The 24,890-nt window shown below is 40.2% G+C and overlaps 1 long non-coding RNA gene across 1 annotated transcript in view; it reads right to left on the bottom strand.

The window, feature by feature from the left end:
* Positions 1–315: 315 nt before the first annotated feature.
* LOC117260676 (uncharacterized) overlaps positions 316–24,890 on the bottom strand; it is a 69,811-nt gene continuing 45,236 nt past the window's right edge. The window contains exons 2-3 of the long non-coding RNA XR_004501943.2: positions 13,501–13,597; positions 316–1,778 (exon numbers count right to left, since the gene is read on the bottom strand). This is a non-coding gene — a long non-coding RNA (uncharacterized LOC117260676). The remainder of the gene's footprint in view (positions 1,779–13,500; positions 13,598–24,890) is intronic.

Below are 24,890 nucleotides of genomic sequence, written 5' to 3'. Positions count from 1 at the left end.
TTGAAGAGGGACGAGAGTGACTGGGTTAAAGAGTGTCTGACCTTTTTAGATGAACAAAATCAGTATTCAAAGTACGCAATATCAATAAGCCTCCCACTGTACTGAGCGTCGAGCAACGCCAGCTGAATCTGAGACACTCAACCATCAAAGATTCTGTTCGTCCATCTGTTTGTGTGCATTAAATGGGGACACTGAATAAATATAAGTACACATAGTCAGTGACCTTGTAAGAGCTGTGGCTCCTAATGTACAGTAATTCAGTAAACACTTGAAGACATTTAAATTAGAGAAGTTGAATGTTCCTGCAGTTTCCCAACATACCCTTTATTCATAGCATTCAGAGATAAATGGAAACCTGTTAAGAGTGCTGAAAACCAATGTATACAGGTATTTATTAGTGTTGTTGATTAAATCAGGTCCATCTCGACATTTTAGTGCAAGTATTTGAATTCTATGTGTTATAAAAACCGAAAAACTTAGATTAAAAACCTAGTCCCAATAAACGCCCAGTCCCTTTTACTAGCCTGGTGTTGCAACACATTTTAACAAATATAGGCCTGTCTCAATTAGACACCTGGTCTGGTTGCCAAGCAGCTTATTTTTTTTAGACGTTCTCTGGATGTATAAAACCAGGTAAGTGGCTATGTCCACTTGAGCTAACATAAGATAGCTGTATAGATCACACAAATACATATGTTTAAACGTTTGTCAGTATAGATATGCTACATCACATTAGCCTGGTTAGATTCTTCACAATGCAGTTATTCAGTTCACTTTACTGAGCACCAGAGAATAATTAATTCAGATTTACAGGCATGGTAAACAAGAGGCACGAAGAAAAAAAAAGTGTTGACTCCCTAACTCTAATGCTCTCATTAAGTCAGAATGTGTTTCTATTTCTTAATTACCCAGTTAGTTATTTATCTCCCTTTAGTCCATAGGGGTCCACTGATCACAACAATCAAAAGTTTTTCATTAAAATGAATCCAAGTTATGAATATTGTTTTAACAGAATAAAGTGGTATTGTGTCAGGTGCCGTTATCCTCGAGTGCAGATGGAGTGTCATAACACTCCCTGCCCTGTCTGTCAGAGCAAGATCTAATTAAGGATACATAATTAATGTGCCTAATTTTTAAATAAGTAATAGTCATCCTAGCTCAAATCAACAATTTGATCGTATTTTGTGTGTCCTATAATGTCTGTCCCAAATATAAGCTTGTTGAGTGATTTTAGCAAATAATAGCCCAGGCTACTAATTGAAGTTTCACGACATGCATAGTGCCCCCTACTGGTTGAAACCCAGCTATTGCAATTGAATTTTTCTATTGGCTGATCCAGTGGGAGGTGACGCATGGTGGCAGCTTGTTACCAAACACCCCTAAGCCCCTCTCCCATGCTGTTGGTTTTTTAGTATTCTAGAGACATTTTTTTAATTTCCAGTGTAGAGGCACTTGAGCCAAAACTCTGGGGTTCAGTTTCTCTTTAAGCGGAAGACCACTGATGGCTCGCAATATGAAACATACACAAGTTGCAAGGTACTTTTCTTGAAAGAGATACTCAAGGATGATGCCATCCACAGCAAGAAAACTACAATGAATATTGTATAATAAAGTCATCGAGATAAGAACAGTGCAGAGTGGCAGAGGTGTAAGCTGTCTTTCTCTCGACATATCAATGGAGTTGCTGAGAGGTGACAATGGTTCACAGCAGTCACGGAGAAACGGCACGTCATGGATATGGGGTCCCTTCTGCATTGTCCTGCTGTGATGCAATTCACCTACAATGATCAGAGAAATATCTTTGACTCATATTGGTCTCATAATTAAGCTAAAAATGTTTTTTAAATTAAGGTATTTATAACAAGAGAAACTGAGTTGTTTCCCTCTTTTCATCTTTTCTTTTGTATCCATCCTCTTCGATGTAGCATGGGTGTATTTTAAAGTCAGTCATTCCTTTCTACTAAATAGAGACAAATGTGGTTGACTGGAACAGTTATACTGTGTTTGGTGATTTGTAAAACTTTTTTGAATTTAATTATGATGAACAACATGATTAAGTTTCCCACATAAAACACAGTTATCATTACCCAATGAAAAGGAAGACAATTGATGTTGCATTTATTGAAGAGGCTCATTAGCTAGAAACAGAGATAATGAAGTGGAGAACAGACTGGGTGGGATCATTAAAACACAGCTCCTTTTCCAATGGGAAACATGAAGTCCCTCTATTATTTTTTTAAAAGCTGTGTGTAATTATTAGACCAGAACTAAAATGAGTGTGGGTGGTTTTATGAGCTGATGCTGTTATTTGGGTACAGGATATGCCCTGACAATGTGGATCTCTTTCTTTCTCAAAAATCTGCAGTAATAGGTGTTGGACAAGGTAGTTAACTATGTGATAAATTACTCATTAGAAATCAAACTAAAATTAATTATTTTACAAATTACTCAAAAGCAAAAACTAGTCAGTTGCATTATATTCTACATTAACTTTAATTATTCAGCACAGTTCTGTCAAAGCCTGCACACCCACACATCATATATTTTTGCATAAAAGCTGTAGGTCATAACTTTTATACAAAATAACCTTCTGTCATATATTTACATAGTACTAAATAAGACCGATAATCTGTGTTATTAAATCATACTCCTCTGTCTACTCTATTACCTTGTAGCGTGTAATACAATAATAACCAGTCAGAGCCAAGGAGTGTCTAATGCAGTGGTCAATTGTGTCAGTCTCTGTTAACTGCAGTCCAACAGTCAAACTAGGTCATGCTGATCAAATATGAATCAAGATTCGTTTACTGCATTCAGGGTTCCTACACATTTGGAATTTCAAAATTCCATACTTTTCCATACCCTAATTTCCAGACTTCACATCATATTTAATTATTCTTAATAGGCAATTGTAGCCAAGTACCATAATGGCATGCAAATAAAAACTCAGGTAAGTTCAATGTCTGGGCTGAGGCAAAAAAGTTGGGACTCTGGGTGCAAGTGATGCAGTAACGAGACGTCTGTATTTTTCCTTTCGTGTGGCTCAGAATCGCCTCCTCCCCCATGTTGGCGATGTCAAACGATTTCACACAAAGCTTGCATCTAGCTCTGTGTGTGAATTGGGAATCCTTGGCCAACCAGTATTTATATATGGCATTGTCAAGCCATCCATCCAAAAACTTGCATCTACCTATTGTGAACCACGTGAAACTCGTCTTCTTGTCGAAGGTGCAGTGTTGGAGTGAAACTTGATACCTGGGGGGCTGGAAGAGATTCATGGGGCAGCGGACTGGACATACCACTTGTCAATCAGGTAAAAGGGGCGGTATATTTTCTGAGACGTTTGCTCTCACACAAACTGTACTTGGCCTGGTATAAAACACGATCCGGATTGTTTAAATTATTTTTGGAAATACCTAATTTTCTATTTTAGAAAACAGTATTTTAGAACAGTGGTAATAGTCTGGAAACATAAATATTTTTCCATACTTTATTTTTCATTTTCCATACTTTTTAATACCTGGAAATTGATCAAATTTATTTCCATACTTTTCCATACTTTCCATACTTGCGTAGGAACCCTGTGCATTGTGTATTTGTCACCTCAAATGTTTTTTAGAAACGTATTTTAGTGCACTGTTTAGCTGTAAAATGAGAAAGTTTGCTTTTGTCCTAGCAGCTGGTCACAAACTATTTTACAGCTAAAAAGTACGCTAAAATATATTACTTTAAATATTTGAGGTGAGAAATCTCAATTTATATTTGATCAGCACTGCCCAGTTTGACAGTTTGACCACATTTAATGGAGCGATTGACATAATTGACAACTGCATTAGACACTCATTGGCTCTGGTAAGTCGCCGCTGGCTGCACCGCAGTCTGATTGTAGCAAATGCCATTAGAAGCAGTAGGAGAATATATGATATATTTTTACAGACTATCTAGCTCAAGTACAGAATATAGACACAGTTTCAACAAACATGCCAAATTATTTTTATAAAAGTTACCAACTATGGCTTTAACATCTGGAAATAGAAAACAACACATTATGGTTCAATTAGATTGACTATTGTACATTTTGTAGGTACTGACCATCCTTCAACAGCTAGCTGAACAATGGCCATTTCTGCACGTGGCAGCAGTAGCTCTGTCCTCACAAGGAAGCTAAGTTCACACACTCTCAAAGTCAAAAACAAAACAAAGTGCTTCCTGAATAAAGGTCTACCAGCAGCTGACGTTAGCTAGCCCAATGATTACCAGCCAGTCCAGCCACAGGGTCCAGATTTCTCCTTAGTCATTTGTTCAAGGTCCACACAGTTCAGTGTATTCGGTGTCATACTTGCATTTGGCCATGTCACTGAGCTAGTTTGTTGTCTCTGTCATGTAGCTGTCTGTCAGTCTCTCACTCTACAGCAGGGAACAGCATTCCCAAGTAAAAGCTCTGTGCCACGATTTTACTGTACTTTAAAGTGTGTTTTTTACTAACTCGGCATGTTCGGGAGTTACTTGCGGTCCATTCAGAATTGACCCGGGACCCACTTTTGGACCATGACCCACCAGTTGAGAACCACTGAGCTAGCCAACTCAGAAACCACAACATATACTGGAGTGTTACGACTATCAAACTGTAATAACTTGAGGCTTGTTTATACTCCCTTTATGTATGAAAATAGATGTGTTCATTTCAAACATTGTGACCGTCACTGCCGACATACTTCTATGTGCCCTTAATGTTGGCATAGATGCATCCACTAGATGGCACTACAGGTCACGGTCAAAAGTTTCTGACAACAACAAACGTGGTGACCGTGGAGAAGGTCGTAATAATTCTTCTTTAAATGGAGGCAGTGTTGTAAGTGAGTGGGTGGTGGTCTGTGAGCCCATCAATACATTTTGACATGTGAACAGAGAATTCCTCTCAAATTAGCACTGAATCATAATGTTCCAACAAGTGTTTTTGTCGTGTCCTACAATCTTATCTTGTTCGAACTAGACTACTCTACACTGCCCCCTTGATCTCTGGTGGTACTGGTCCATTGTGTTCGTATCTATAAGCTTTCAGAAAACCTGCACAAATATAGACAAAACCAACGCAGAGTACAGGCAGAAGCTCTGCGTCTGTATACGTATCTAACATAGAGGATAAATGAGCCATTACACTACTAATAATTAAAAATTTAGAATGTAGTCATTGTTGATAATTTCAAGTAGTAACAAAAAAATTAGGTTGCCATTCTCAAATGTCGAAAATAATGATATTGAGATAAGACTAAATACATCATAATGAAGTGTATCAACTGTAGAGAATTTAAAAAAAAATTGACATTAAAAAGAACTGTTGAGAAAGCAGTCAGTCATGAGAGTTGACTATGACTAATCAAATTAGAAGTTAACAATGAAAGAGATGATTTCTTTTAAGAAAAAGTGCCGATTTGATAGGGTTCACTTATATATCGACTATATTGTAGCAGAATTGTTTGTTTTTATATCCAAAAACAGTTCCACCATAGGAGACTAGCCTGAAAAATACTAGCCCTACCACCATTTGACAAAATATTACAAACCTGTAGCCTTAAATTTAAGCTCCTGTAAAAGCTGAATATGGTTTATTTTGTTGGAGGATAAATCTGTTTGGCAAATGTTGAGGGATGCAGACAGCGTTAGTCATCTACTTTTGGACCTTAATCAGACGATCCCAGAATTCAAACAGTTCACTCAGAGTCTTCCTTTGTGGCACCGAGTGATAAAATACACAGAGCTCTTGTTGAGTGCTCCGCTTTGCTCACTGTCACGTTTGTTGATGCTTCTTCAGCATCGATGAGCATCTTGTCTGCGAGACCAGCGCTGACCATCGAACCTTGTGAATTTTAATACACTCATCCCTTGACTGAACTGCACGTCACGCTGGTCATGACGCAATTATTCTCCTTGTCACAACAACTCCGGAGGCAAAGCCTTTAGTTGTCTGCTTTGAACTTCTGGTATGCTTGGCTACTCATAACAAAATAACTCACTTATGAAAGTAAAATAGACCAGGAAGTATTTTCCAGCCTAGACTTGTTGACGCCTTAGTAAATGCACAATACAATTCGGTTGTTTATTGTGTTTGTCCCCTCAGGGTGTGAGTGCAGTCGGATGTCATCTAGAGGAATGATGGACTGCATGAATGGATTTCACCCTTTCACTGAGGTCACAAATCGTAACATATCTACAAGCAGATCTTCTGCACAGTGAAAATCACATGCTACCGAGCCACAACCACCCAAAACCAGTCATTTGCAATGTCTTAACTCTAATGATAACATTCAGCACCCCTTACTAACAACAGATTTTTACAAAAACTGCAATTTGTCTGCCCGCTGGCCCCTTCTGTTGAACTTTGAGCAAATCACACTGAGTGTGTGTTGTTTGTTTGTGTGGGTGACAGCAGGGGGTTCATTTTGTTTCTAAGCACAAAAGCTGTCTGCTGAAGCACACAGTTTGTCAATTTGGTTCGGATTTGAGTGGAAGATTGTGTGTGTCTGTGTGTGTGTGTGAGAGTGAGAGTGGTGAGCAGGGGCATACACAGGCACAAATATGCAAGTGTGCAAGAGAATGTGTGAGTGTATGTGCGCATTTGTGTGCACGTGTGTGCATGTGTGAGCATGCAGCAGAGCAGTGAATGTTTATGTGACAAAATAACAAAGTTATTCATGTGGTGAGTTTACATAAGAATGTTTGCATGTATGTGTGTGTGTGTGTGTGTGTGTGTGAGATAGACACACGCGCACACACACACACACACAGAAGCTACATCGCTCATGGGCTTGGCTTGTTCTGCAAATGCAAAGGAAGCTGGGTAATCAGGGCCCAGGGAGAGGACATTCCTAGTTCCTCTCAAACTGCAAATGACGAGAAAGGGCTGTCCCAGAGGAGTGCCCTCCCACCAGTAGCTGTGATGGCTGATGACATCACTTATTAGAGGTCACAGTAAAGAGCACACACTGCTGAAAGGGACAGACTGGAATTAAACAAAGACGACTATAGTCAAAGTGGCTTCAGCTCCTTAGAAGGGCAATCAATACTAACGTATTTTTTTCACCTTTGCTTAATCCCTATATAGCAATGAAAGCCAAATGCCATTGCTACCTGTTAACAAATTATGTTTTTGCACTGTGGGCTGCTAAATCTAAAATCTATTATCTCCCTTTACTAATGGCATCCAGGCTATGCACATAATGAAGGTGTGCATATGCATGTGCACACTTGCTTGTATGCATTTGCATATGCATCTATAGTGTGTGAGCGTACATCTGTATGCATGTCATGTCAACTACAGTGGAAGATTCCATGTAAGGGGTTTCATATCTCAGTCTCCCTGCTGTGGTTTGATGTTCCAACATAAAACAGGATGAATGGCCAGGACATACACAGTCACAGGTATTAATGTTAGCTTTGACCTGATGTTGAGTATTGCTCAGCTTCTCCCTCACCCCCACTATGGGTGAGGCGCAGGAAGAGGAAGACTTGCCCAGTACAAATGCTAATCCATGGCACCTAAGTCCTATATATTATTCAGCCAATAGTGTCCCCAGAAATGTTTCACAGGGGGGCCAGATGGGGCTACTAAAAATCTTGGGGTGGTACACTAAAACCAAAAGCCATCCCTGAAGTATATAGATTTGTTTAAAACTATGTCAATATGAAAGTTAAGAAATTGTAAACTGATATACTTTAACTGTAAAATTAGAAACTTATGTTAGTAATTATTTAATGTGCATAGACTAATACCACTGTTATGATAGCTTTGTTGGTAGTTAAATGAGTGTCTTGTGGGAGTGGTTTCAACAGGTGTAAGTAGGCAGGGTCATCACTGACGTCACACTTGGGGGTTGGTTGTACTGGCTTATTACCTAGGGGAGAACTGGAGAGGCCTTTGAGCTGAATGGGCATGCCACGAGGGAGACATTCTTAAGACAAACCAGACTAAGAAAACATCTGACACACCACCACGAACCATCTATGTAAATACATATTTACTCGAAAACAGCACCCGAAGAGTGTCCAATGGATTCGTCCAGTCAAAGTGAGCTGGTTGCAAGGGGCAAGAGCAGAGGCCTGGGGGTGGGTCAACCTCACACACCCCCAGATAGGAAAGGTCACACTCACCCAGGGAAGTCCAGGCACATTTCTCACGTCTAATGCAACGCATCGGGAGAGCCACTACGTTACAGGCTTGCTAGCCTTAGTCGATGAGGTTTCATGAGCCAGGTTTAGCCCAGCAGCGTAACAACCGTTAACATTTGTAGTACCACAACAATTCTTTTTAAATTTGTTATGTATCTATACATCTATTTGGAGATTCATTGTTCTTCAGATAGTCTGGTTGCCCTTTTTCTTAAAAAGACAAATAGACAGCTTTGGTTTGAAGGAGGACATTGATTGTAAAGAACAAAACATTTAGTGGAAACAAGCCTTCTCAAGAAGACTCTGGGCTACCCATAAAACCCATTTGAAAATGGCCATGTCCGTTGTCCCCTCGCCAAAATCTAGCCTAAGTCAGGAGTGTTATTTATCCCCCTTCCCTACAAGCTATGCCAACACTGTTAGTACCAATAGATGCTTTAGACCGTCTACTTTCACAAAGTACCACTACTTTTGCAGTAGTTTAAAAAAAGACTTGCTGCAGCCTGCAGACAGACAGTAATGTCGGCCTCCAGTTATTTTCATTTCCTGTATCAGTGGGGACCATGGCCCCCCGATACAGTTGCAATTGTATTGCACTGACTTCAGGAGAAGAAAGAGCTCCCAATGACGTTGGGAATGTTGCTGGCCGGTGTTGTTGCTAATAGCACTATTTGGTATTTGAATTTGGATGCAATTTTCCATATGCCCCAGGAGTGCAAAATGCATCAGTGTGAGGGAAAAAAAAAAAACTTCATAGGAAGAAAAAATATACATATAGATAAATCTGACATATGGTGATAGTTGGCAGGACAACACACCAAGGGACTCAAAGCAACAACATGGACATTTTACAGTACATTTAAGAGACATGGGAATCCCACTCTGAGTATTGCATCATACATGTCATTTCCATGCAATACAAACTGTTACCTAGAATATGATATATGTATAGCATGTGTGTCGCTTAATAAGCAAAGCCTGCTGTTTCACCCTGTAGTTTTCTTGCTTTCTTTGATGTGTATGTCACAGATTTCAGCAGTGAAATTAATGTTGCTTTTAAATGGACTGCTTGGGTATTATTGCATTGTGAATTGTATATTTGTAGTTTCACATGAGACACAGAAAGCTTGCCAAGGACACAACACACAGAAATGTAATATCATATAAATGTGATATTAAATTTCAGTGTCCTGTTCACTGTCTCTTTCCAGTCAAAAGAACCTACATTCTTGTGTCGAGAGTTATTACATTCTGCTGAGGAGATCTAAAGGGGCCACTGCATTGAGGTGGGAAGATTATGATCCGAAAAGTGATGATAATGATGAAGATGACTATAGCCTTCATCCTTAGGCCATATGACTATTTACATTACGTCAGGAGTTCGTGCTGTGTGGGTGCCAGAGTGATGAGACCGGTTGGGTGTAATCCGGGCTGACACTCGCCCACATCTCGTTTCCCCGACTCCATGGCAGCAATGTTCACGTGGTGCCACACACACAGACACACACACAGACACACACACAGACACACACACTAACAGCAGGAGCACATAGGGAACAAAACAAATTACAATGTAAAGAGAAAGAGACAGACAGAGAGAAAAGAGAGTTACACAAACACAAGGGAGATGCAGCTTTGCCAAGTTGTGCTTAAAAATTAGATTTAAAACTCGATGCATTAACAAAGCAGACCACAGCCGTAGAGTTAACGGATTTGCTTTGCTCCATAAAAATACAAATAAAGGTTCTCTTTTTACCACATGTAGAGAAGGAGGTGAGGTTAGATAAGGAGCCCTGTTTTCAGGAGACAAAAACATAAAGGCGATAAAATTTCTCTCGGAGCACACTCCTCAGAACCTGATAGTCTCTACCATTGCTCCATGGGAAATGAACAATTCTGTTCCCTCTCCCTCCTCCCTCCCCCCTTCCCCTCTTCCAATGCCTCCCACCTCCTCACCCTCCTAAACGCTTCTTCCAAATCCCTGATGGCCAAGCTTAGTGCTTCTCTGTTTCAGGACGGATATTCCAATCGGAAAGGATGAATTAATGGTTTGAAGATCATTGCTCTGGTTTCCTGTTGCCTCCGCACTTTCTCCACCCTTCCCCCACTACACCACTAGTGGTTAACACAGGAGGAAGGCATGGATATGGTTTCAGCTCATGATGCTATTTACACTGAAGGAAAACATAACAAGACCAAAACTCTAAAGCCCTGCTAGCAGCCCCTAGAGGCTATAGTGTTCATTACACACAACAAATCAAGTGCTGGACAAACAAACTGATTGGGAGAGGGGGACGCCACAAATAACAAATCAACACAAAACAGCATGGGGAGGCTGAAAATACCGTGGTTCATAATGGTGGTGAACATAATGTAGGACCTTTGGGGTTTCCAAACAGATGAAATGGATGAAAGCATTGAATCGAGACTGACCTGACCACAGAAATGACAGCATCGGTCATTTGTTCAAACACTATATCCACACTTTTCGTGACAAGTGACCTCTTACAGTTGTGATGGTCCTCTTTCAGAAGCAAAACCAGAAGTAGTGTGCCATTGTAATCCTGCCACAAAACATCTGCGGAAGATCCCTGGCATGCACCTTAACATATGCGTTATTTTGTTTGAACTATATTCAGGTAATAACCTTTTTTTTTTACCAAAACAATCAGTTGAAGGATGATATTTTTAAACCTCTCCAGTCATAATGTCAGTTGAAAATATGATTATGCAGTGAGAATATGCAAGCCGAACACCTAAACCACCTTTAAACCTTTTAAAAAATGATGATATCCATTAGGGATGTAACGATATGGAAAATTTGATATCTTGATTATAGTGACCAAATTATCACGGTAAACAATAATATTGTGATATTTTTTTAAGCGCTGTAAAATGTCCAAAAAATAGATACATTGAAATAACTTCACTAAGTCTTGTAACTTCCTTATCATACCAAAATGTTAACAGCCAAAATCTTATATTAAAATGAAACTTTCACATTAAAGGGGCAAGGGATTGGCACAGCAACAGAAAAATTTATTTTAAATTAACACAATATGTAAACAAATTACAGGAGCAAAGCTTATTTGTCTGGTGCATTTTAACAGTCAGCAAAATATGTAAACAATTTATATATTAATTATTTATTTATTAGCACGAGAGGAAATATATAAAACAAAACAATGCAAGACTAGAACAAAAGACATACAATATATAGAACAGATATCACAAATGTGCAGGAGAAACCAAAAAAACCCTAAGGGCAATGGTCATCATTACACAGAATAATTCACACATTAGAAGTGTGCATGTGAGTCAGAGGATTACCTGTATGAGAAAAGGAGTGCATGCTCTCGGTCAAAGGTTAACACGGCAGCGTTTTATGTTGTTTCCTTGAGCTTATGTCAAGAAAGCATAACTGGCCGTCTGTATCGATTCTAGCTCACCATACAATAACTATAATCACAGTGATTCAATCATAGTTGATCTCAATTAGCGTTACGTTACGTCGGTTTATATTCTGTCGGCTCCGCTCAGTGTTTTCAGCTCCGTTTCGTTTTGAAACACTTAATGTTAGCAACATAGCTGCTAATACGGCTATTAGCTACTCAGCTAGTATTAGCTCCTAAGTGTCTTAGATGAAAACGGAAATCCTAGTCACCATTTGGGAGGACAGATACGGCTCAAATGTCCCGTATACGTCGAGAGTTACACATTATGACAATCTTAGTAAAACCAAAGTACCTCACACAATAACTGACGTTTGCATAGCATAACTTGCATTGGCTGTAAAGCTGTGGATGATGGTCACGGAGATGAGCCAGCAGAATTGTAGTGTCGCTACCCATTGCAGCTATCACCACCTTCCGCCATGGTTTCATTCTTTGTGTTTACAAATGCTACGCATTCACGCAACGCCTGCATCGCGAGACTTGAATGAGGCTGTTATTGCATATCCTGATAATCCACCGCGATAATGCAATTAATTTAAATATAAACAGTAATTCTTACCGTGTAAAAATTAACCGAGATTTACCGTAATATCGGTAATCGTTACATCCCTAATATCAATACCAGTAACAGTGCCCCTAAAGTGATACCGATACTGAGTACGTTAGTTAATACCTTTTTTTCCTACTTCACTGGGACAAAAAGTTGGCCCTGGCATTTTAACCCAGACCGGCCAACCACAATCAATCACACAAATAAGAATTATATGTAAACATGTTATATGGTACAACGATTTAGGTTTCTTTCAAAAGGAGGGGAGGCGACACATAATAAAGAGGGGTTCTGGGGCTCTTTTTAAAGTGTCAAACACTTAATCTCCTGTATTCTGGTGAATTTTTATGCACCAGTTTGTGCCCTTTGCATCTATTTATGGTGGAAATACATATATAATATATGTATATATGTGTATGGGACTTGTGTCACTCAGCCCCCCCAACACACATGCATACACACAGACCTGCATCTATTATTCAGGCATGACAGCATCCATGTTACAAAAACTATCACGTTCTTTGCCAGACTTCACGTAGGCTTAATTTATGACAGGCTCATGACAAAATGACCTGGCAATGCTGATAGGCGTAACCACAGTAACTCTCCCCTGCCTGCCTGCTCACAGTGAGACAAGAGAAGGAGAGACGTGCCTGAGTTACTCTGAGCAGCAAGCAAGTATCGTATAGCCATACTTTCAAACCCTCTGGTGGCATCTCATCATGCAGAACTGCCAGCTCTGTCAAATACACCGCACTCAACTTCACCACACCAATGATTCAAAATGGACCAAAACGCCCTGTAAATCTAAGCTGAGTGGTAATTTTCTGTAGACTTATTGTTACAAGTATCCCCTTTCAAATTACACAGTCATGTGATCCATTAATATAAGAATACGTACAGTATTAGTGCAGCTTTAACATAGTAGTTCTAGTTGCCAAAACTTTAACTGCCTAACCAGACCAAACTATGGAGCTGGCAGATCAGTAAACACTCATAAAATTAATTTTTTTGGAATGGTTATATGGGTTGTTTTGGAAGACACAGACAAATTAGATTATTTTTTTAGTATGAATACTTGTTGGTGAATCTATCATTGGAGATGCTTCTCCTTCAGTGTGCAATCTGAAATGTGACTGATTATGCCATGCATTCAGCCATCAAGGTCATGTCTGTTGTTTCTGTTCATTCACACTGGATCCATAATAAATGACATCGGGTGCATGTATTTTCATCACCAGGATTGGCTTCCAGCCTTTGTAATATGTTGAGCAGCAATGTAAAACCTGTTTGTGTGGCTAACACTTAATCAAAATTGTGAAGTCCCACCTGAGCAGTGGTAAAAAGCTTGCCTCCGCTGAGTGAATGGCGCAGGAACACCGACAACACCTCACTCTCTGATCCACCACTGATACCGTTTGATAGACTAGGAATACAGAAGCAGAGAGAAGGGAGGGGGTGAGAGGAGTGGAGGCAGACATTGAGACACTAGTGTGAAGACTTAGATTACACTCTTTTTCTGCATTAATGACAAAATATGTATGAAAGAGAGATGGGGTTAAGATTGTGAGCTGGAGCCAAGCCCACAACACTCCAAGATATCAAAGATCTGCAACAGCTGCACACACTGATAGCTCTGCAGCCATAAAAGAGAAGTGGAAAAGGAGTGGAGAGGTAAGGGTGAGGTAAGGTGGTGGAAATTAATTTGGTGCAGAACCTTTTACCGGCTTGACAGTTTTGCAGCAGCCGGCCTTGGCTCAGGCTGCTGTCTGTCATGTCTTTTGGAGGTTAGATAAGCCTTGCATCTCCAGCTCACTAACAGCCTCTGAATGACGGGCAGGATGCTGTGATAAGCAGATATAACCACTTCTGCAGCTGCTGGACTGATGTTTCATCAATGGATGTGAAACAATCTCACATCCATACACATTACTGGCACAAAAATGGGCAATGACACTTTTTCACAATGCATTTCCTTTCCTCTTTGTAAGGAAATCGCTATAAATCTCCATCAAAAAGGCCCATTATCGTTGGTGCTTGAAAGCGAGCTGCTCCAGAAAGTGGAATATGGATGAGCAGCATGAGATGAAAGAAAGCAGGACTGCACCAGACGAGATCCAGCTGATCACAGGAAAGAATATTGTAACATCTCTTATTCATTCGAATAGCATTGTCTTATCTCCCACTGTACTCTGCTCTCTCTCGACAGATCCTGTCATTTGTTCAAAGGCCTCAAAGAACCTACAGTGTGCTTATGTTTACCTGACAAGGACCTCTTTACTGGTAGCTGTGTGAATAACAGTACGACTCTTAGCGTGACATGGTGTGGGTCAACAAATCATGTGACTTTTGCCATAGACATTACACATTAATTTCTTTAAATCATGACCTCAATCTCCCACTAACATCAAAGAGGTAGTTTTAGTTGCCTAAACCTGACCAAACCGTAACCGTTGTGATGGCAGATCAGAAAATGTTCACATGAATAATATTTGTTCCGTTTATGGTTTTGGGAGGCCATGACAAATGAGTTCAGATGATAGTTTTTCAGTCATTTTCATACAACATATCAGCATCTTTTTACTCTATCACCACATTTTTGTCTTCACTTAACACCAATACTGTACATTGCTGTTTTATAGTGAGCGAGGTCATCCTGTGGCAAGCTGCTCTGAATATGCCTCCAAAAGAAAGTGAAGACAAACTTGGTGAAATCTACATTTCCCAAAAAAGTTAGTTACGGAGAAAAACTGGTGGCAAACTTTTTATTGATGTGGTGCATCAACATAATAGCTCGTCATATTCTCACAAAACAGACGAAAAAATGTGTAATAATGCTAAATAAAAGTGCTTATTAATGGACTGATTTGATACAAATTTCAGCACCTAATATTCTTGTATGCTTAAGTAGGTTAAATGCTGCCATTACAAGAAACTTGTGGCCATCATATGGCAGTTTGATGAGATACAAGTTGTGAAGTTGCCGTTTTTGCAACACAAAAAAAAATATCTGCTTTGACATAAGAAAAAATGTTTACATTCCAAAAGATTACCTATATTTAAATATAGCCAAATTGTGCATGTTATCAATTTTATGTTGAGTTATTTTGACTTACTCATGTTATTACCGCCAATGCACAATTTAAAAAAACAATGAATGTAATTTTATAAATTAACTGTAAAAAATAAATTCAGATACTGCATTGTTATTGGGAGTAAAGCAACAGCTTTTCAATGCTCATACCAGGGCATAAAGCTTGGTTAAACATTTCTCTAAACTTATTGTAACTGTACTATCTGAATAAATAAATTGGAATAAATACAACAAAATCAAACACTTAAAACTATATTTAAATAAATATGGAATTTTCAGTAAAGAAGGTTAGGTGTCACTGTTATTGTTGGTATATTTTTTTCTGTTTGCATTGTATCTTACAGCAAAGAATACATTTGATGACCTAGAAAGCTTTCAGGTGACATTTCTAGGGATCTATATAATCATCTGGTGGTCGTGATGTAATGTTTGTTTGTTTGTTTTTTTATTTCCAAGTGTCATACACCAAAGGTGCCCAGCCCTCATGGGCTTACAAGACACTTAAATCAACATGAAGGAGCCATACAACATAACCAAAAGGAAAGCACAGGAAATGATGCTTTTATATATGCATCCATCCACCTACACACATATACATATATATACACACACATACATAATAAAACAAAAATACAGAGAAAGGTTATTTCATTTCTACAACCGTTACATTTTCTCCAAGGCCAATAGTGTAGAGGTCGATTTTCACAAGAGTTCCAAGTGTTAGGGAGTCTGTCCATGAACATCAGTGGCAACCGATCTTGACAGTGCAGCCAGGTAATGCTGTTTCCAAGGAAACAGTAAGACATTTAAAGCATCTCCAGCATCGCCCCAGAAATGGTTTCCAAATCATGACTGGGAGCACCAGATTGGCGGGGCTGGAAAAGACTCCCTGTGCTCAGGTAGGCACGCCTCTAAATGAGTCCCATTGCCCGGGTTTAGTTCAGTGTGAATTTCATTATGGGAAATCCATTTCCTGTTAAGGGGTTAGATTGGGTTCAACTGGATATCCAATCAGTGTGGATCAGCTCAAAAATGGGCTCAGAACAGCTTACGGTAAGCCACCACAGTGGCTGCCATTGCCACTATCATCAGTGTCACAACATCATGGTTATGAGCAGCAGCGTCAAGCTGTTTATTGGTTCCAATTTAAAAGATTTGTTGGAAGACAGTGATTTCAATATTTCAGTGCCTGCATTGGGGGAATTCATGTTATGATTTACATAAACAAAATAATAGCACCCCTTTGATTCCCTACAATTGTTCACTCTTCATCATCATCTAACGTTTCTCATGTATATTGTTTCAGCATCCTCATTATCATTCTTGTTATCAACTCCTGTCAGAAGAGTGACAACATACAAGATTATTGTTGCGCATTTGTGCTGAGCGATGATAATAGTGTTTTGCTCTACACTTCCGAACAATCACTTCACAGTAAGTGTTACCAATACATTGACATCACCGGACTGACAGCAGCTCCCAAACACTCCGTGCAGACATAAAACATGGACAATACAACTGAGACTGCTGAAGCAACCAAAGAATCTCAAATCCAGTATCTCAAATCTCAAAAAGAAACCGTCTAATCACCCACCCAATATTTCAAATATTTTCTTGAGGACTATGTGACAAATTTAAGAAACATTGTGACTTCATAGCTATTGACAGGCAAAAGTTAATAACAGAAATCTATTGAAAAATCCATTGGTACTAGACCTTAAGGTGCCATTAAAATAGATGGGAGCATAAAGGTGCTTTTTCTAACTTATTAGAAACACTGCCCATTGGGAAATTGCCACTTGTTACATATTTGATACATTAAGTAGATTTACTGATATTTAGCTAAATTATTTGTGTGCGGTTATCCTCTCCTTTGTTTACAACAAAGACCTTACTACACAAAAAAAGTCACTTTGACCTGTCCCTTACAGATACATAGATTATGGTAATTTACTGAAAACATGACAGATTTTGACATGAGTCATGCATATCCATTGTAATGTTAACAAAAAAAAAAACATGAATTTGTTATTTACTTACTGTTGACTTTGTGTCAGCAGAAACCCTGCAGCAATGTTGCTCTGTCTGTTAGCTAAGGTTAAGCAATCTCTAGCTATCCAACAACATTACAGTCCTTAGGGTTACAATGTAGGACAGCACAATGGTGCAGCAATAAGGCTCCTGGTTCAAATCTGCTGGCATGCTGAAGCCTTTCTGTGCAGACTTTGTATGTTCTCCCTGGGGCTCCTCTGGGTGCTCCAATTTCCTCCCACAATCCAAAAACATGCAGATTTATTGCCAACTCTAAATTGTACATTCACATTCACACCCTAGGTGAGAACCTCTAAAGGAATAGAAGTTATACCGTTACCAATGCTGTTAGCAACGCTACTGAGCTGGCAGAGCCTCTTTAGATAGAAAGCTGTGAAAATGTAGGTAGGCCTGTTTCTTTTTGTTCTCAGAGCAGTTAGTAACAGTACAGTAACATTTGCAGCTGCATCACACCATGTCATCATTGTTTTGGTTGCTACCCTGAGGCAGCTAAAATTCTGTGAGCCTTGGCGAAAGAAAAACTTAAGTTAAAGACAGATGGCAACACACATTTGCAATTCTCAAGAGCTGAAGAATCATCCGTTTTATCTCTTATATGCATTTAATACTTATTGATCTTTTTATTTTCTATACTCTGTTCTTTTATCTGTGTTTAGGTAGCCCTCTGAAGTGCCTCTGTATATGAAATGTGCTATATAAATGAACATGCCCTTCTTTGTCTTTCCAAGTAAATGAGGCATTAAATGAGGTTTGAGTAAATTTTTCCAGATTCCTATACATATGACATATTCAACACATTCGCACTCCGATCTCATCACATATTAACGCTTGGTCTTGGACTTTCCACATCAAGATAGGACGTGCAAGGTACCCTGGGTGCGTTGCTTGTTGACACTCTAGGACACCATGTTAAGTCCTGCCTGTTCCAAGCATAGATGACTTCAACGCAACGTCACTCACTGCCGTCACAATGGCCACGCCCCCTTTTAGGTGAAAGTTTTGAACTCAACCCGGGAGAGACGCTAGTCGCAGCTAGGAGCTCATAATGCCGAAAAGTTGCTGCTTGCTTTGTTCACTGCACAGCAAACAATAATTAAGAGGATAGAGTGAAGAATGGGGAAAGAAGACATCTGTGGCTCACAGCCATCAAACGGTAGGGTAAAGACGGAAAGCTGTGGGATCCAGCCAGTCACTACACCTACGTCTGTGGCAGGCACTTCATCACAGGTTAGTTGGCTAACATTAGCTAGCTAGCTAAAGTCAGTTGATCTCAACAATAACATCAGATATTTAAAGCCAAGAAGTTCATTCTAATAAATGTTAAGTAATGAATCGTCAGGACATGAATTGAATGAATGAATTGACAGGACACTGAACATAAACCAAGGAACAGCCCTTGCAGCAAAATGGTTAGCTATGGTAACGGAGCCAGCTAAAAGTTAGCCTCAACGGAGACTCGATGAGATAAGTGTGTCCGCAAACATCATTTGGCCAATTTCTCATTGTTTTGGGTCATTCGTCCACACAGAGGCTGGCAGCTGAAAAGGGCACACACCTCCTATCATTTTCACTTTCTCGTCATACCGAAGGCGATCAGGACCTCTTAAACTCTCTCCGTAGCACGTAGACTGACTGGCCATTTCATCCGAAGGGGAAAGACTCAACTGATTTGTTTTTATTTACACTTTAAGTGTGTGAAGAGCTCTGTTTTGAATTTGCCGCCAGTTAAAATCCCATGTTTCTACCACCTACGACGTCACCGGTGCGCAACCCATTGTAGTCCCATTGTAGTCATGTATTGTCTGTTTTCAAAATACACTTCCGCTTTTACAAGAAATGCATAGTTTGCATACAGTCTCTTTCAAATTAAATGCACTATGTCGGTACAACACTGCAAATTGACTTTTTTTTCCTTCAACCACAAACACACATGGTTGGGTTTAGGCAACTACAGCACGTGGATGGGTTTAGGACAAAACAACAAGGTTTACAATCTTACAGGAAGCAAACACCAGCTTCCTGGGTGAAAGTCGGTGGTGTAGCGCCAACAGGCTACGCATCATGTTGATGTGAAAGGACAGCTTTTTTCCATCATTGTCTGACGCCAGAAGTCACCGACCAAGTGCTGGATTTCGATGACTTCGGAATGAGACTTGGAAAATCTCATGCACATTTAGAGATTTACATATTCACAAATCAGAACAAGGGGAGATCATTAAAAGGCATCACTCTCACAGATTCAATTAATAAAAATTTGCTGTGAAGGGCATTTATCTACCTGGGGAGCCATGTCATCATTTATCACACTGACAAGGCAACATACAATGTGTTATTGGTTTATGGGAGCAACAGGTAGGCAGAGTGACAGATTAGATGGAGGAGTCTCCATAATGTCTCATGAATATCACAGGAATAGATTAAAACAATATTGATTGCCATGTCATATTTATACCTGTGAGTGAAAACTCTCAGGAGTAATAACATCATTACTTGCTGAGACATAAAACAAGTAAGTGCAGTACACGTTGCACCTGATGCATACGCACTGTTTGCTTCTTATTATGCAACTGAAATTTAGAGACTGGTTGCTTTGCATGTGCAACAGTAGCAGAAATGGTGCAGGATTACTTTAGTTTAAATGGAGTCAACTCAACATCAGGATGGTGTCATTAAGGCAATGATGCTGCTGCATGTGATCTGTCAGCCTGTCACAGGAGTTACAAGTAATAGCCTGACATACATGCCAATCTCTGAGTTATTACAGCCTTTGAAGTGTTGAAATATGCCATTTTAATTACAAAAAGGAGGTAGTTTCTTGCTGGGCTGAAAGACACCATACACACCAGGAAAAGCATTTATGTTTTCGCTCAAATTCCGAAAACAACATCGTTATATTTTCTGACATGTGACCTTGCTGTTGCGCAAATAATGGGCTCTGTCTGGCTTGTTTTAGTTGCTTAAAGCTGCTATAAAAATATTTTATATAACAGTGGATCAAAAAACTATATGGATGTAAAAGGGCTCACTCACTGTAACAAACCCACAGAGGATTATCACTGGACACAGCAGTGGTGCCCCAAAGAGGGGTCAGGGGGATTAAGGCATCCATTGGTACCAACCATGCTGGCGTAGCTTATCAGGAAAGGGGCTAAAAAATAAAAAGTTAAGCTAAATTTTGGCAAGAGAACGACTGGCATGACCTTTTTCAAAGGGGTCCCTTGAACTCTGACCGCAAGATATCTAAATAAAAATGAATGAAAAAGTACCCTTGCTTCTTCCCTAAACTTGAGAAGGCCTGTTCTCAGCAAATGTTTTGTTCCTTACAATCAACGTACTCCTTCGAAGCAGTAATTTTGTCTTCTGAAGGACAAGGACAACTAGCCTATTTGAAAAACAATGAATCACTTATGTATAGATACACATTAAAGGATAACTTCGGTATTTTTCAACCTGGGCCCTATTTCCTCATGTGTATGTGTGTGTATGATTCATAGGTACAACTCGTTCTAAAATTGGTTCAGTATTGAGGGAGGCGGATGCAGCCGGGAGCCGCGAAACAAGCTAAAACAGTAACGGGGGCAAATGTGTCCCGTAAAAGTTTGCGCATTTCAAGTGCTTTCTCGCCAGTGTTTTCTCTGTAAATAGCATACTAAGCGTTTCCCTTACCCTTCACTTCCTCTGGGCTGTGATGTCATCTCTCAAGAGCTTTATTTGTTGCCGGAACAGAGGAGCCATGCAGAGCACCGCTCCGAGTGGCGCTGGTTGTCCCGGAGTACAGTTGTGAGTTTTACTGCATCGATTGAAAACAATGGTTCGTGTTTGTGCTTATCCAAATTGCAAGAACAGGATGTCGCACAACACCCCATACAGCTTTCATAGGCTGCCTTTGTCAGACGGTGAGATGCTGAAGTTGTGGCTAGTTGTGCTACAAATGGATGCTAACACTCCTGTCCAGACACTGCGCCTTGCAGACCATCGGGTCTGCAGTGCTCACTTCTCCCAAGATGACTACTGCCAGCCGAAGAAGAGAGGACATCCAATCCTGAAAAACCTCTTCCTCAAGAAAATGGCTGTCCCACGAGTAGAGAGAGCTACAGACACAGTGGAGCAAAGCTCTCGTGGGATGATGTCACACACAGCCCAGAGGTAAGGGAAACACTTAGTATGCTATTTACAGAGATAGCACTGGCGATCTGAACCGGTCAGTGGCGAAAAAAAGCACTTTTAATGCGCAAACTTATACAGGACACATTTGCCCCCGTTACTGTTTTAGCTCGTTTCGCGGCTCCCGGCTGCAGCCGCCTCCCTCAATACTGAACCAATTTTAGAACGAGTTGTACCTATGAATCATACACACACATACACATGGGGAAATAGGGCCCAGGTTGAAAAATACCGAAGTTATCCTTTAAGACAGGATTGTTGTGGAACTCAAAATGTTAACTGCACTAGTATAAGTCTATGCATATCAGACAATTGGTAATATTAATTGTAAAATAAGAAATCAAAGTATGTGATTCTTGAACTCTCCATATTGACATAGTTTTTTTACTAGGACTACGAAATTCCTGAAATTCTGTTATGGCTTTTGGTTTTGGTGTACCACTCCAAGATTTTCATTAGCCCCATCTGGTCATGCCTATGAAAAATTTCATGTCATTGTTTTGATTTTACAGCCCACAAGTTTATATTTTTGGCTTACTCTCACTGTGCTCATTAGCTGGTTTCAGTGGAAAAAGCTCTAAAAACCAACTTTGCTACTGACTCAGCACCAACAAGCAGACATACAAGTTTAGTGACTAGCTGTTAAACACAACACAGCATTTAGCAGCTAAACAACCATATATCAGGGGTCTCATTTATAACTGGTGTGTATGCACAAAATGAGGCCAACAAATGTTGTGATCCATAAAAACAAATTCAATGGGAGAATATGTGCATCTGTAGGGAAATTCTAACCCATATGGAGATAGGGGAAGTTGTCAATGCAGAGGGGGAGGTGGTTATTTAAAGCCAGACTGTAGAAACTGAATATGAGAGGCATCATTATATCTATAATGGTGCTACATTCACTTTTGCCTGATATCACACATTACTTATAGATCCACTTAATCATAAACATTCAGTCCAGCTGTTTAATTTGCTTGTGTTAGTGAGACATCATTTGTCCATAAGCACCTCTCAGTTGTAAAAAAAATATTAGCAAACTCAAATCTTACACTCAATTCTGCTCATTATTTCATCAGCGCTTACTCATCATCACAACACACCCCAGATATCATCAGTTTCCCCTTATCTTAAAAGTTGACAGCCTAAGATTAGTGATGTTGTTTCTGCTGCCCTGAGGGGCTACAAAAATCTATTTATGACTGTTTCGACTTAAGTGCAACACACACTGCCACCATACGCCGTGCGTCAAAACGCCCGCCTCCATTATATTCTATGAATCAACCCACACTGGCGCCGGCCGCCGCGCTGCGCCACTCTGCTTCAGCCCACTGCTCTATTTCCAGGGCGGCCGGCGCTCGTGGCGGTGCTGCGAAAAAAGTCTTTTATGTACGTTTCGGCCGCTGTAGTATCAACTCCGGTTGTTTCAAATTTTTAATAAGACGACTTTGATAAGAAACTCACCCATGAAATCCAAGTTGTTGTTGCCTCAAAGATTTTTCTCTTCTTCTTCCGTTACTAGCAGTTGGCAACCGTTGGCAACTAGTGTAGGTACAGCCACCTAGTGGGCTGGGGTGGGAAATACACGTCGATGGTGCCGCTGCGCGCCGCTGCCAGTGTGTGTTGGGGGGTGGCACTTGACGGCCACAGCGCCGCGGCGGCGGCGGTGTGTGTTGCACTTTAAACAGCAATAGTTTGACATTTTGGAATTATGCTGATATGCTCCTTCGCTTGGAGTCTGCTGAATAGAAGGCTACAGCCAGCTAGCTTAGCTTAGCTTAGCATAAAGGCTAGAAACAGGGGGAAACACTAGCCTGGCTCTGTCCAGATGCAACAAAATAGACCTACCAGCACCTCTAAAGGTCTTTCATAAACATATTATATATTTGATCTTTAGTCCATGCAACAACAGAATGTGTATAAATAGAAATTTGTCATTTTACACTGAATTATGTTTGGAACTATTTTTCGGTCTGGAGCTGCTGCCAGGCAACCAGCCAGAACACCAGGAAGTTCCTGCTCTCTGGCTTGCTACATGTTTGACTTTCTTCAGCAGCTGGTTTAGTTTGGATTGGCACTTTGTGTTGGACAGGTAGCAGTCAACAAGCTGGTCTCAACCTGTGGGCTCAAATTGACCAGACTGATCATTTTGGTAAAACACCACTTTGAGTTTACTTTATCAAAGGGCTCCATTCTTCACACTTACCTGCTTTGACAAGTGCTCTCACCAGACCAGTCGTGGATTTAAATTGCAATTTCAATTTGCAGCACTTTGTGAAAGACCTGAATGTGATGCAACTGATGGCTGGAAATACGACTCAGTTCTGAATTACTGTAAGTGTGTGGGAGGTGAGAAGCCGACTCTTTTGGGGTCAACTCTCCATTGTGAGACATCATCACTTTGCCTCAGGCATGTTCCTGGTTAGAGGTGGCATTTTCTTTCTTCATTATTGCCGCCTACACTTCCTCAACTGGATGGAAGGAGATTTAAAGAGATCAGAAGTGATGTAATGTCTTGTGACATCCTATCCTCGACAGCATCACCCGGGGTGTAGGCCAGAGACACGAGCTCTAGTGCAACCACACTCACACACGCGCACACACAATTACATGTCTGAGAACAACAGTGTCACAAGGCAGGGACAATAAGCATGTGAACTGTGATGAATAGGCGTAATTTCCAAAGCACAGACATACCGGTCCACACATTACCATACCAACCTCCACTAATATATTAACAAGTGCCACTGATATGAAGCCAGGGATCATTAGTGACACTGATAGTAATCAAACAGGGGGCAGTGATAAATCACACTTCCCAGGGGAATTTTTTTCTACTAAATACACATTTGCAGCGCTGTTTATCGGCAATATATTTAGCTTCACGTACCTACAGTCAGTTTTCAGACCAGTCTATTTTGAAATTAGACTTAACTCACAGTGATGCGTTTGCTATAAGATATCACAGGATCAGGTTCTGAAGGCAAATGTCAGGGCTGTCACTCAGTGAATGGGACCTGACATGTTGGAATACTTTTGAATGACTAATCCTCAACTATGCTGTAGGACTGACATAGTTCCTTTCATTCATGATGCCTCTGTTGACTCACTTCAGTGACACACTAACTTCACTGTCACGCAGTTACAAGCTACAAAGTTAGCTAAAAACCTTGAATTTATGACTAGTTTTTATGGTTTAACTTGTGATTATTTGTCGCACATATTGTGAGTTTAAAGGAACAGTGTATAAGATTTAGGGAGATTTAGTGGTGTCTAGCAGTGAAGACTGAAGATCAAAACCAGCTAAAACTTCTGCCAATTAGAGTTCCTTTGTTAATTGTTAAGGAGGTTTTTACTGAGAGCCAATTTGTCGGCAGAGGTTTCTTCCTCTCCAAAACAAACAGAC

Source organism: Epinephelus lanceolatus, chromosome 2, assembly GCF_041903045.1.
Source record: "Epinephelus lanceolatus isolate andai-2023 chromosome 2, ASM4190304v1, whole genome shotgun sequence".
Taxonomy (NCBI): domain Eukaryota; kingdom Metazoa; phylum Chordata; class Actinopteri; order Perciformes; family Serranidae; genus Epinephelus; species Epinephelus lanceolatus.
This window is presented reverse-complemented; position numbering and strand designations above follow the sequence as displayed.